The 13,342-nt window shown below is 46.0% G+C and overlaps 1 protein-coding gene and 1 long non-coding RNA gene across 4 annotated transcripts in view; both read left to right on the plus strand.

Moving 5' to 3' along the window:
- The window catches only part of LOC111242932 (GTPase-activating Rap/Ran-GAP domain-like protein 3), a 389,128-nt gene that overhangs the window by 204,600 nt on the left and 171,186 nt on the right, over positions 1-13,342 (plus strand). The gene's annotated exons all lie outside the window — the stretch shown is intronic.
- LOC147758636 (uncharacterized) overlaps positions 1-13,342 on the plus strand; it is a 38,355-nt gene that overhangs the window by 4,061 nt on the left and 20,952 nt on the right. The window contains exon 3 of one of the 2 annotated variants that reach the window (XR_015318504.1): positions 5,545-5,734. The exons of the other annotated variant lie outside the window; for it this stretch is intronic. This is a non-coding gene — a long non-coding RNA (uncharacterized LOC147758636). The remainder of the gene's footprint in view (positions 1-5,544; positions 5,735-13,342) is intronic. 2 annotated transcript variants of the gene reach the window in all.

Genomic DNA, 13,342 nt, shown 5'->3' on the forward strand with positions numbered 1-13,342 from the left:
TCCTATGCAAGTGTACCTTCTAGCTTATGACCAAGCTTGTGCTTTCTAAGGGGGAAACAGTGGCTCTTTCCGCAACCCAATTATCCAAGTATTATTATTTCTACTATCAAGTCACCCTTTCTTCGTTTTGTTTAACGCTCCTAACTGTGCCTGATGGCTTCAACAGTGCTATTAAGTTGCTTTTACAGTAGACAGCTAGTGTCTGCTAGTTAGCTGTTGAACTGGCGGGCTTGATCGTCACTTCACCGCCCCTATACCGCACCCGCTTATCATCGATAATCCGTTGATGGTGCTGGCTCATTGCCTTCTGCAGCCCTGGCTGCTGCCTGTGCTGGTCCTATTTTTTACTTTGGTGTCCCACGTTGGCCGTCGCTATTCTGCTTCACGATGTCTACTGGCTATCTCTGCCCGACCTTACGATCAGGGGTGTTGCCAAGCAAGTGGTAATGGTGGCGAAGGTTCAAGGTAAGAAGACAGCCAGGACTGACGATGAATGACTGGATACGACCTCTATCCGGCTGCGGCAGCTTGACGAAGGGGGAACATTAAGTGGGTAAACGGCAAGTTAGTCTATTTTTAGACACATAGATAAATAGTCGAAAAAGGTATAGGTGAAGAAAATGGGATTCTCACCCCCCATACCAGCCTTCTTCTGCCTAATTGGCATCGTTGCTTGAATGTGCAAAATGCTGAAGACAAATCCAGTTTCCTTGTGGTAAACACGAACAGAAACGAAATGGGGCGCATGTATATACAGGGAATAGTTGAGCAATAAGCCCTAACCTGTCCTATGCCCTTGGTAGTTTAAACGATACATCTCTATAACAGATTCAACTTCCTATGATAGAACTACACGTAATTAGTCTAATTAGTTCATCAGATTCAGATTTTACGATTGCGATTGACTACAATGATGTTTTTTGAAAACAAACGTATCGGTGTATAATGCATAAGGTTCGGGTCTTTCCAGGATTGTCGGTGGCATTACCCTTCATTTGAGATAGCTTTAATCAATTCTTTATTAATTTCCTGCCTTTGGTAAGACCACTTTTGCGTATAATAAAAGCAATATTTTAATTTTGTTAACGGCCGTATCGCTTTAGAAAGCATGACAGTACGCAAAAAAAGGCGCTAACTCAATAGACCCCATGTCTGTTCGCTGAAGCATAAGACATTGATCGTATTTTGAGTCTATAAATGGCGGTATCACGACCTGTACGCGCAAGCAGTGGCCTATTATCGGCAAAGAAGAAAAGATAAATGAGCATTCAAATTAGGCTTGTTGCAACAGAAAAAACATCCAATTATATTCGAAGTACGGAAACGTTAACATGTGCTTGGCTGGTGAATTAGACGTTCAGCAACCGGGCTCTGCATTAGTTCACTATTTCAAGGGTAAACCATAGGTGTCAATTTAGAGTGTGGGTTACACAGGCGTCCTGAAATGGGTCCTGAATAGGACCATCCCACATGGGACTTACATCATACTAGACTACCCAATAGAAAGACGTAATTTGTGAAAGGATTATACTAAAATAAAGCTGAAAATTGTAATCAAACGTTAGAATGAGAGTATTCTGACAACGCATGCATTATCCGTATAATAGTTGCCCTGTTTAGCAGAATTTAATATCGAACTGTGGGATATACAGTAGCATAGTTCAAACTGGAACCTTGCCGTATATTGGTTCATAAAGGTGACTCGAAGTAGGGTATCTGAAATGGGCAACAATCGTGGATGTGGGCTTATAGTCGAGATCATATATGACGCTCAGTACGTAACGGATGTCTTCGGATGCTTGATCGCGACCACCAGGAAAGACATAGCCATCTGACTAAAGATCCTTCCTTCACGTCAAATTCCTCATGCCCCTGAGCCAAACGGGCGTAGTGAAGCAGAGTAGAATAGTGGGATTGGTGGGATGTTACGGGTGGGATCGGTATGCCGACCAAAAGAAAGGCCATTTAGTCAGGTCCCCAAGGAACCAAAACACTAAACCAGCCAGCGGCGCCGGTTCGGCACCGACTTGCTCGTTGCAGGCAGGCAGGCAGACCCGCTAGTTTGCTTGCACGCCTATCCGCTTGTCTGCTTGGACTAGCACTTTGACGCCAAGGACTCGAACCTTCTTTATGACCTTCTGCCATACAGTAGCTTCTGCAGCTCGCTGTTTCTGTTGTCACTACTGGTTTGGTCAATGCCCTTGCTGCTAATGTGGATTGTCGCGAGCGTCATCATCGTCGCCAACGCCGTCGTCTTGCTGTAGTTGCGCTGCTGCCACTACTGCTACCGATGCTGCTAGTCGTTCCATGAAGAACACAGCCTATTTCTCCGCTGGGACTGTACAGATATCGCATAGTCTGCCCTCTGAAAGGCCTCCCCTCTACCATCGGTCAGGAACATCTACGGCCTTTGGGTTCCTGTTTTTACTTGTGCTTGGGTTGATGCCTGACTGTCTGCCTTCTTTCGTGCCTGTTCAAGAAACTGACTTTCTGCCTGGCTAATGTCGCCGCGTCAGCGACCCTTTCCGATAAGGCTGCTATACACTACCTTTAGACAATAATGCCCCCAGATAAGTGTACAGCTTCTATGGTACGCGTATACTCTCTGTGACAGCATGGTAACGGCAGACCGATATCCGATTTCGTCGTTCGTTGCTCCACTGCATCATTGCGCTGGCTGAAACTAAGGGTGCCATAACGCGCCAGTAAAGCGCCCAGTGCTCAACAGAACATCTACAGTGTACATTTGAGGTGCCATAAACGAAGATGATTCATACAAGATTTCATTCACGATTCGCGAAATCAGGCAACAATGGATGCTGTTGTTATAGTGCTAGGCTGTAAACGAACCTTGGAAGTGATAGACGTCTGCCTAAGGACGTCTTTTGCTGTTCATCAGATTATTGTACAGTTAGGATCATTATATAAAGACAACATGCTGTAAAGACTGATCTTTAGGATTTTTAACCATGTGCCAGCGTATTTTCCCTTACCCCATCCCCTTTAACTGTGCTTTAGCTTTTCATGGCTTACATCATTGAAACAGAGGCATGTACATACACATACGTATATTATTGTGTGCTGACCATCGTGCAATGGTCAGGATCGTTCTGTCATGTCCAGCAAGTAGGGCTTTTTGCAAAGCTTAATCCTTGTTTTTTCTTCTGTTTTCGTCGTATTCCGCCCGTCAAAGAAACGCACCATGGAGGAATCACATTATATAGGCAGCCATCTGGCATTCGAACTAGACTTTAGTCACAATAGTTCACTTTGTGGCTTTTGCTGTTGCCGTCGTTGTTTCGGTGAGGGCGGGGTGCTTAAAGGCCGAAACAAGGTTTTGTCAAATTTGACTTGAAGTTTCCCACCATCGCAGGCACTCGTAAGTTTCTTCACATAGAACAGCAGATGTTATTGTTGATAGTCCTGGCGCTGCGTTTGCTGCTCCTTTGCGCTTGACGGGCATAGCTCTGGAGCAGGGTACTGTATCGCAAAGCTTTTCACTGCTTTTTCTCTTATTGTAGTTGTTGTCCGGAAGCTGATTGGAAATGTTTTAGGACCTTTTACTCCCTAATGGTCTTCTCCACAAACCGACCGGACAAGGGAGGCTGCGCTATTTCGAAAAAGCCCAGTCAGGCTACCCGTCGAAAGCGCAGAGGCTGGCGGTAGGCTGTCAGAGCTGAAGGTAACGGCAAAAAAAAGGGCGGGCTTGTAAGTGAGGCAAAGAGTAGCAGTGATGGTTTGTAGTTTTTGCTTTGGTCTTGTCTGCTTTCCTCCCGGGGCACTGCTTCAGACACGCTAACTGGTTCGATGGCTCACTACACTCTCTCATCATCATCCTCTGTCTCAGCATCAGTCCCTACACTGCCCGCAACCACTAGAGACAACTATACCACTTAACAAAGTAAAGCAAAAGTGAAAAAACAATCTGGCTTGTATTTGTTGGGAGGACCACAACTCGACGCTACCGCTCAACCGATGCACGTATATTGGCGTTCTGAAATGTTAGAGTGGTAGGGCAGGTGGGTTGTTAGTGGGTTCTGATGCAAAATCTGGATGACGAGGGCGACGGCAAGATCTAGGCCGGCATGTCGACTGACAAACTCTTCTTAGGTTTGTCCTAGTAATGTGAGTGCAGGGAAAAAAAGATATTTGAGGTCACGCGGAAGACGACAAAATAGAGAATCTCAAATAAGACTTACGTGCTCGACGGATCGGAAAGAGAGGGGACCGAACCTTTTATGTTCAAATATTTGAAGTCATTTGAGTATGGTCAGCCACCATGGCGTCTGACTTTGACTTATTTCAACCATGATGCGCTTCCAAGTATAGGGCCCCACGTCTTGCTCGGACTCTTCTGTTAATGTTCAGTGTGAAAGCTCTGTTAGTCACACACCGGAAGTGTACATATTGCTAAAGGTTTTTCCGCGTGCACTGAAAAGAACGTTTCCGATTTTGGGTTAAGTTTCAGTTTTCGTCCCACTGATGTGATGCGAAAAAGCGAGGCTTATTGAATGACCGTCTATATATGACCTACTACATTATATGCATTATGTAAACTTCTAAGGACTATAACTGGGACGATAAACGGGCGAACCCTATTAATATCAAGGTGAATATATGGTGGGTGTTGTTGAATAAGATATTTTAGGGCAGTATGTTTAGTTAGCATTTTCTTTGGATGAAAACAGGGCTGTAGAGTCATCCGACGACCAAAAAAGGGCTTAGTAACTTGGACGATGAGAATATGCGTATACGGGGCAAGCGTGCAGGCTAGTTCCTTAGCAGCTCAGTCTGCTTATTAGTCAACGGCTAAACTTTGAAGGAGCGAGAGTACCCCGGTGTTGTATAAAGACATCTCATTTTCCATTTTAAGGCGTATTTTTATAGATATGCGCCTCAAGAGACATCACAAAATACCTTGGAGCAGTAACATAGTGTAGCTTAACAGACTTTAATATATAAGCTAGTGTATGGGATAGGGAGGTAAAGGGTGTACAAATATACGGACGATGACGCCTATTTTGAAAGCAAGCAATCACAGGGCTGTAGGTCAAATTGTTGTAAATCAAGCTCTCACTCACTTTGTCACACCTCCCGCGCAGAACTAGAATGAAAGTAAAAAAAGTACAAAAGGTAGTAGTACACCTTACGTCTGGGTCTCCGACTTACACTCTGGAGTTCTTCGCCTTTGCTTTGTCGCTTGGCGTTACTGATCTTACTGCCGCCGTCACCGTTGCTCCCAGTGGCCTTCTGAATCCATCACTGTCGCGTCCTCCCGCCCACATAGCCGCTGCGCAACATTTTACTTTGTTCTCGTTCGTGGTATCGCGGCATCTCGTTATCCCGTAACTGTCTCTCGTCGTTTGTTGCGAACGTTCAGAAACACACTATCCATTCCACCCCGCCCGTTTCGGCTTTGTCGTTTATGCGCTACCACTACGCCCCCTATTTCCGCCTCCGCACCATTCCCCGTCGAACAGGAAGCTCTATTCGAATGCTATATCTTGTCTCTCTATTCTATTTCACAACACTTTGCGGGAGTAGTATCGTTATCGACATATACATCGACGCGGACGAAAACATCGATGCCGAAGCTGCTACAGTCTTATTTCGATGGTCTGCGCAGGAGATCCAAAGAAAAGACAACAGAGAGTATGGAGCAGGAAAAGAAAGGGATGAGCGAGGACCAGTGAGACCGACAAACCGGGCTTAAAACGAGAACAAGTGAAAGAAGGTAAACAATGACAAACTTAACCACCCTGTCTTATAGTAACGGTCTATAACCCTAGTTTCGTTTTTCTTTTCCTTTTCTCCCCCCTTGTCCCGATTGCTCTTTCTCCTTCACTTTCTCCTGAGTTGACTGCTTATAGTGACATCTCCGCATTCGGTTCTGCGTCTCCATTATTTTTGTCTATGATTCCGTGTCAGCCGCGTACACACAGTAGAACGGCAAACAAGCGAGAACCGGCGGAAGAACGCCCTCGGTTGCAAGCTGGCCTTTCCTGTCCTTGCCCAGCTGCTTAACTTCGCCTGTCCTAAAATGACATGTTGTATCATCGAATGGCGGTGCCTACTCGTATTACTGCTCCAGTACGTTACGGGAAGAACCAGATCCTTCCCAGGGTAACGCCTTGATCGAGTTTTGATGTTAACCTTCGCGCAGATACCGCCTAGCCTCCACTGCAATCCTTCGCAATCTACTGGGGTCCCACTTGCGCTCCGTAACGGTTTTCGTATGTTTTGTTCCGCAACGAATGCATTATAGGAACGGCTAAAGAAGCATAGCGTACAAGAGAAAGAGGGAGAGAGAGATCGTATCGCTTGATTTGTACTCCCCGTCCCGAGTGTACGCTATTTTCGTTTGTGCACTAGTTTCCACTAGTTCATCGGTACGCCAGAGAGCGGCGGGACTAAGAAGCCGAACTGGAGTCGACTTCCTTTATTGACTTCCACCATTGCGCTCAGCAGAGCGTTGAACCTTCGTCAAAGCTGCTTCAAACGGATGGCAGATAGGATAGTGCTGTGCGTCGTACGTTGCTCTCACTTTCTCTTAAACTGCCTTTCCTTTTCTTACTTTCCCTCTGAATCAATTTCCAAAGTACGTACGTCTGGCTGATGAGTCGAACTAGTGTCGTCAGCCACGCAATCCACCAGATAGTCTTTGATGGGGTTGACCTGCTGGCTTGGCTGTCAGATTGTAAGGATATGCGTAAAGCAAGCGACACCCGTGGCAGTAGCGGGTTCTTGCCTCTTTCTATCGCTTTCTCTTCCTAATGCGCCTCCGTTGTGGGTCTCTTCTTCCTGTTCTGGCGTTCTCTATTCTTTTAGTTTTCATTGTGTTTCTCATTCCTTCTATCAAATCGCCGTCGCATCCTGCCCTTCTGCGTGTTACTTTGCATTCGAGCCTTTCTCCGCAAAGACCTTAGCCACGCCACCACTCAACCCTGATTACAGGATGCCCCGTTAAGGGAGAAACAGGGAGAAAGAGCGTGGGATCGCTTGGTTTTTCAGCAGCGAGGTGCTTCACGCTTCCCCATCACATCACGCCTTCTCTCCTTCTGAAAAGACTGAGGCAGGCAAACGAGCAACATTTCTTCGGCGGTGAGACCACTAGGGATCACGAACGGTCTAGCACATAGTCCGAAACATTGGAGCATAAGGATTCGCATAGTGGGGTCGGTTGGCTCTCTCAGTGGTTGACGACAGGCAGCTGAAGGTTGGAGGAGGGGACGTGGCATCTTAGCACTTCACTGTAGGAGAGTTTCGCTTGACTCCGCCCTTTTGACGGTCTTTGGGAACAAGATGGAACCTTGAAACGACGGTAAAGACCAGGCCCAGTGACCAAACGAGTACGAAACACCGTCACAGACCATAAAGCTTGATTTGGCGTAGAATGCCTGTCATTCAGTCTAGGGTAGGTTGAAGCGACAAAAAGGTCACAACTCGTGCTGGAAGAAGAGACTGTTATTGCAACCGGCTTTTACCCGGGTTGTACTGCGCACTGTGAGATGTATATAGACGTTGCCACTTTCGCCAGGCGAGTTGCGGTAGCCCAAGCACGCAAGAAGGACCTACGTAGAAGAGAACGGCGTATGTGTGGGTGTCATTGACGCTCGGTTTTTTGGCGTTAAAGTTACACTAGGGACGTTCTGCTCGCACAGACAGACAAGTATGAACTTCACACTCAAGCTTTTTTATATGGGTCGGCAAAGCTATCATTCTAACGGCCGGCGAGGGACGCAGTAGTCCGATAGCCAGAGCTTCGCTACGCCGCTGCGACGCCATAAAGGCTACCATTGCCATGTGTGACTATTCCACTCATATAACTACGCGCCATTTTCTCATTCCGCCCACGGAACGCCCGATCATTCTCACCTAGCTGCAACAACAGGAGCGGCAGCGAGCCGTCGCCAACCTGTTCTTCTCTTTACGCCAAGTGGCACCTTTGTTCGCTCATCTGTGCCCCACGTTTTTCGCTGAGCTTTACCGTTGTAGGTATGATTTTTAACTATATAAAAGGCCTACCGTGGAGTAAGGTGTCTGACGACTTTGAAGGACATGCCCTGGTGCGTTTTCCTGGGTCACTATGAAGCGCTCTGTTGAAGTGCTGTCATAGCGCGCCATTTTGTTCAAACGAACCAGTCCAAAAACGGTGGCAACAGCAGCAGCAGCAGCAAGCCATATATATTGACAAAATCAGTAAACATATATATATATGTTATTTGTGGTTAGCGATGGCACGGCGCTTCGTTCGTTTATAGCACAACTATGAGGCGCCTTGCTTTGCTAGACTTTAGTTTCCGTCAATCGATCAGCCTGCTGACAGTTGGTACCTGTTATAACACCGCGCTCATGGGTCGCCGAACGTGCATTGTAGCACTGCGTTGGCGTTACTTGTGTACCACAGCCCTCTTCACTTTTATTTATCCTTCTTCTTTTCTCATTTCCCGTTTTGCTTTTTTGATTCTATCTCCACTTGTCAACTGCCTAGTTTAGTTTTAAGTCATGAGCAGCATGTTACCATACACAGAAATGACCGAACGTCAGTGACTGAGCTCTATAATATTTCATGAGTTCGTCAAGGTGGTTAAGCTCTGGGACGAACATCATTGCTGCGAACTACGAGAACTTACTGACCTGCTAACATGCACCTTTCGTCCATTTGTCCCCTATCGCCTTGCTTTCATTAGTTTAACGGACGAGCTACGTATAGTACCCAGAAGACAGCAGGAACCTCTTTTTCACAATCCGACCGTCCAAAAGGTTGGTCTTCGGCTGGTCGGTTAGCGGTTGCAATCAAACCGAAGCTATCTATGATAACAATCGTTTTGTCAATCAGCGATCGTCCGCTGTTTGCGGCTTATCGCCTGCCGCTAACCACGCGTAAATCTAAGAAACAACAAATTAGGTATTGGGATAGGCATAAGACAAAAAATGGGACCCAGCCTGATCGCCGGTAGGAACAAATAAAACACCAACGCACTAAGCAACGATTAATAGCATTGATATCTATTTCCATTAGTGGGAAAACGTGGACGGTGATCGGCGCTGAGGATAGAATGAGAACAAACACAACCTTCCCTTGTTTGCCACTCTCACTGTCTTGGCCTCCGTTGAGACATGTGTGTTGTTACGAAAGACATTGTTCCTGCTCCTGTTCAAGTTCTGCTGTCCGGTTCTGCCGTTGTTAATGTCGTTCTGGTGATATATCGGACGGTAACATCTATCTGATCTTGCTAATCCGCATCTAAAGCGTTGACTGATCGCGAATGCAGGACTAAGGCTTTTAGAAAAATGACCAGCACGTAGGCCGCCTCCGACCACTATCACGACCTGGCCGATGACCGTTACAGTCGTTGCAATGACAGCGGTCGCTAACTGCCTCATCTTCTGGGCTAAATTACCCCGTCTAAGTCGACTTTAATACCGTTTTAACAGACAGTTCCGCTCGGCTATGGTTTTTGGCTTTTCTGCGGATTGGGTCCGTTCCTTTATAACGCCTGCTAACGTCAATCATGGCACGCACAATTCACCTTTTTTACTCTCAATGGTAGTTTGCGGTTATGAGGCCAACCACACCGTGATGAATCAGAGCGCTACGGTTAAGCCAGTGGGCAAGATAGACAAGCGCCCACAAAACTAGCAGCATGAATAGCAATAACTGCCCCGACAGTGCAGGAAATGTGAGCGGAGGCGGAGATGCGTCACCTATAACGAAAGTCTACAATAGTGTTACGCGCGGATCTATCCCAGCAGGAACAAACGTCAACGGCTGACAGGCCCACTCACTGAGCGCTGTGACGAAATATCGAATTGATTCAGTCTACGTGGTAAGCAATACTTTCAATCTACATGCTAGTGTGCTTTTAAATCATATGGGCGTCGGAGAAGGTGTATATCCTCATTTCTATTAAAGTAAAGCAGGCAGACAGGCTGAGATGATATACCATACAAGCGCTTACGGCCACTGCTCACTGATATAGAAATGCTGTTATTGTTTATTCCATAACAGAAACTGCTCCAAATAATGTAGCAAACACCTTCCTACAAAGGTCATGAATGCCGATAAGATCTGTCTCATACTAATTTGAGCAGTTAATTTGATTTAATCAAGCGAAACGAGACGTTTTTTCGGTAAAACATACGTACGATAGTGTAGCTGATAGCAATTGTTTTCTGATCAACTGATGTCTGCTATACTCTCGGTGTTGCCATCGCCCTCCAGGCGGTGTGCGTATTACAAATGGCGTGCAATTTTTGTCGTGTTGGAATCGTAGTCATTATTCTAGTAGTCGTTTCTGCTTTTTGTCTCAAAATAAAAATGCCAGCTCTCATTTTAATTGGACTACATGCCACCTCCCGAGCAGCAAAGTAGCAAACTCTTGCGTTCGAGCCAACGTTTTTCATAGCCAGCGCCATGATTGCCAGCCGGCCGCGATAGTTTCGTTCCTGGTGTGTTGCTTACCCTAAAACACTTCGCAACCACAGATCAGCTAGGGCAGTTTTCAGATGCGTGTTTGCCACCCCCCACGCCTTCCTTTCCTTTTCGTTACTCTCACTGTCTTTCAAAGAGTATTCTTCAAGAACCGTTTCTTACTTTTATCATTTTTGTTCCGCTGGCGAGTCCACAGTTCTTCCTATCTCACAGCTTTTCTTGCACGCGCAGTCTAAAAACGCTTTCACATACGCGAGTTGGGACTCCAGTACGACCCTCACCTCTTCAGGTAGTGTTGGTGATGCAGGCGGTGATGCTGCTGCTGTTGCCGCCACAACGGCTTCTGTAAATTCTTCCTTTTGATTCTTCACTTTCGTCCGTTTCTGGGCCTTTAATGTTTTATCGTACACTGCGCCGCTATCCCAATGCCGATGTAGTTCCGCTGGCAAAAGCAGCAACCCTGACTACGAATTAGCCAGCATAGCTAGCCATGGCAGCAACGGATACGATTCAGTATCATCTTGTTTTTATGAAGGTCTGCTCGTTTTTCGGACTGTGCATGATGGCTTGCCGAGTTCTTGCTCTCCCTGCTTTTCACTTTTGTGTCGTCTGGCCAGTCTGCGGGCCGCGCTCCGCTACAGCGGTTAGACTGCGCGCAATGGCGTGAACGAGGAAGACGGTCCGGGATGTTTAAAGAAAGAAGAGAAAGCAAATGAAAGAGCGATTGGGACTAGGAGAATCTGTTCACTCAAGAGTTGCTCACGCCAGCTATGCTGCTTACGGTGGAAAACGGAGTGTACTCATCTTCGATTTTATTATTAATACTCAAATAATTGTCGTCGTAGTTATTTCTTTGGCGCACCCCGTCACGCGACAGCGTATTCACGGATCGGACATCACGACGACCCACACCGTAGCACGCTGCCTGCGTACTCGATAAGAGTGCTTGGAAACAAACCAGTGCCACTGATGCCGTCAGGTGTATGGAAGATTTTTCCGCAAGCGGTAATGATGGTAGAATGGCGTAGCAAGTATTGTGCGCTCTGCCCTACCAAACATTCTTTTATGTTCCGTTACTAAGTCTTGTCTCTATTCGAGCAGGCCATCTTCGTTTGGCCGATTCAAAGCTGTTTGTTGTGTCAAAGCACAATCAATATCCCTAAGGGCAACGAAGGGAAAGGAGAAAGTTGTTTTCTCTTACCGTTTGCTTGTTGTTTAATTGAATAGAGTGTCATCTATGTATATAAACGGGATGCAGTATATTGACGACAACAATGTCTAATAATGAACTGCTGCTACCACTAAACCCATGACAATCCTGTCCACCGCTGTTACAATAGTAACAATTAGAACAGAGAAGAGTTTTGGTCCTCGTTGTAAAATAAGTAGGATCATGATTTACAGTATTTTTCTCTAAGAATAAATGTTTTAGTTAATAAAAGTACACGGACGTTATTAAAAAACATTTACCCCAAAGCAAAAAAAATGTGCACGCGGTGATACGATACCGCTATGAAGTCTACAACATTACGATTGTCCGGGTTACATTTATTCACGTAACATTTCCTGTTTCGTACGTTTAGTAAATTTGACTACAGCCTAGATATGGTGCAATATATGCAGTGTCACCGAAACCAATATTGAACCTGAAGATTGTTGTTATTCCCAGCAGATATGTTAACCAAATATCTGAAATAAATTTTACATTTTCAAAATGAAGATTTAACGGTAAACCACTGAACAAAGATTCGATCGGCCTTACATATCCAGGAAATTATCAAACAGCTACTTGCGCGCGCACCACCGTGTTTTCCGGTATCTATTCTAAGTATTATTTATATGGACGCGATCAACTCGCAGTGATATCATTCCTTTTTAATAGGTTTTCAACGAAGTTTAGTTTCACACATTGGGGTTTACTGGTGTAAAACAACTATTTTGAAAACTATTATATCAAAACAACGTTGCGTTATAATGTAGCGCCACAATCCTTGACGTTGATCAAGCACGAACATGCTTTTTTGACGAAACAATGCAGATAGCAAATTGATGATACTACTTTACTAGCGTCTATGTAGGTGGGTCGATCTAAGACACACACGTGTCCACCCATAAGGTTGTTCCACCGACTCCTAATTTCATATCACTGGGCCGAAACCTCCCACGTGACGTTGTACGTAATTGTCTGCTGGCAATGACCCTGCAGAAGCCTGGCTTCGTCGTGCAATACATTTCGAGTTTCACGGATTTCAGTATAGAGCAGGAGAGACAGCGCAGGAGGCCAGATAACGTTTTGTGTTCTTGCTGTTCCATGATTTAATATGTGCAGGCCATCGACGAAGCGGCAGCCAGCGAGCGAAAAAGGACAAGTTAGGAGACAGGAGCGCACTGTTCTGACTCCGCACCTAATCCCGTGATACTAACCGACAGGTCTAAAATTGAGCTCCGTTTTGCTGATGCGGCGTTACGCGCCTGGCGACGGACGGCTGGTACTGCGGAACTTAGAATACTTAACATGGTCAGGGCGTCTCTGCGGATTTCCGAGCGCTCTGGCTTCTGGGGACTGGAACACGTGGGGTGTACTGGGGTTTCTCGCAGCCGAGTCCTAGGAGTGAAGCGAGGCTGAAGCTGCCTGGTTGAACAAATCCGAGCTAAGCCGGAGACTCGTGTGTTTGTTACGATGATTACAGACGTCAACTTTACATTTACGTCCACAAGAAACAAGCGCAAATGTTTATCCACTTGAGTCTACTCTCCAGGTAAAACGTATGCATCTGCCATGCTTATTCTGGACGGCTGACTTTTGAACATCGGCCTTGCCCTATTATCCCCATGTCTCAATACTAACAAGGTTGAGCTGATTCCACCAACGATATAACTAACATGTGAATATCTGTTGTTGCCTTT

The sequence above is a fragment of the Varroa destructor genome, unplaced genomic scaffold, assembly GCF_002443255.2.
Source record: "Varroa destructor unplaced genomic scaffold, Vdes_3.0 BEIS01000001.1, whole genome shotgun sequence".
Lineage (NCBI taxonomy): Eukaryota > Metazoa > Arthropoda > Arachnida > Mesostigmata > Varroidae > Varroa > Varroa destructor.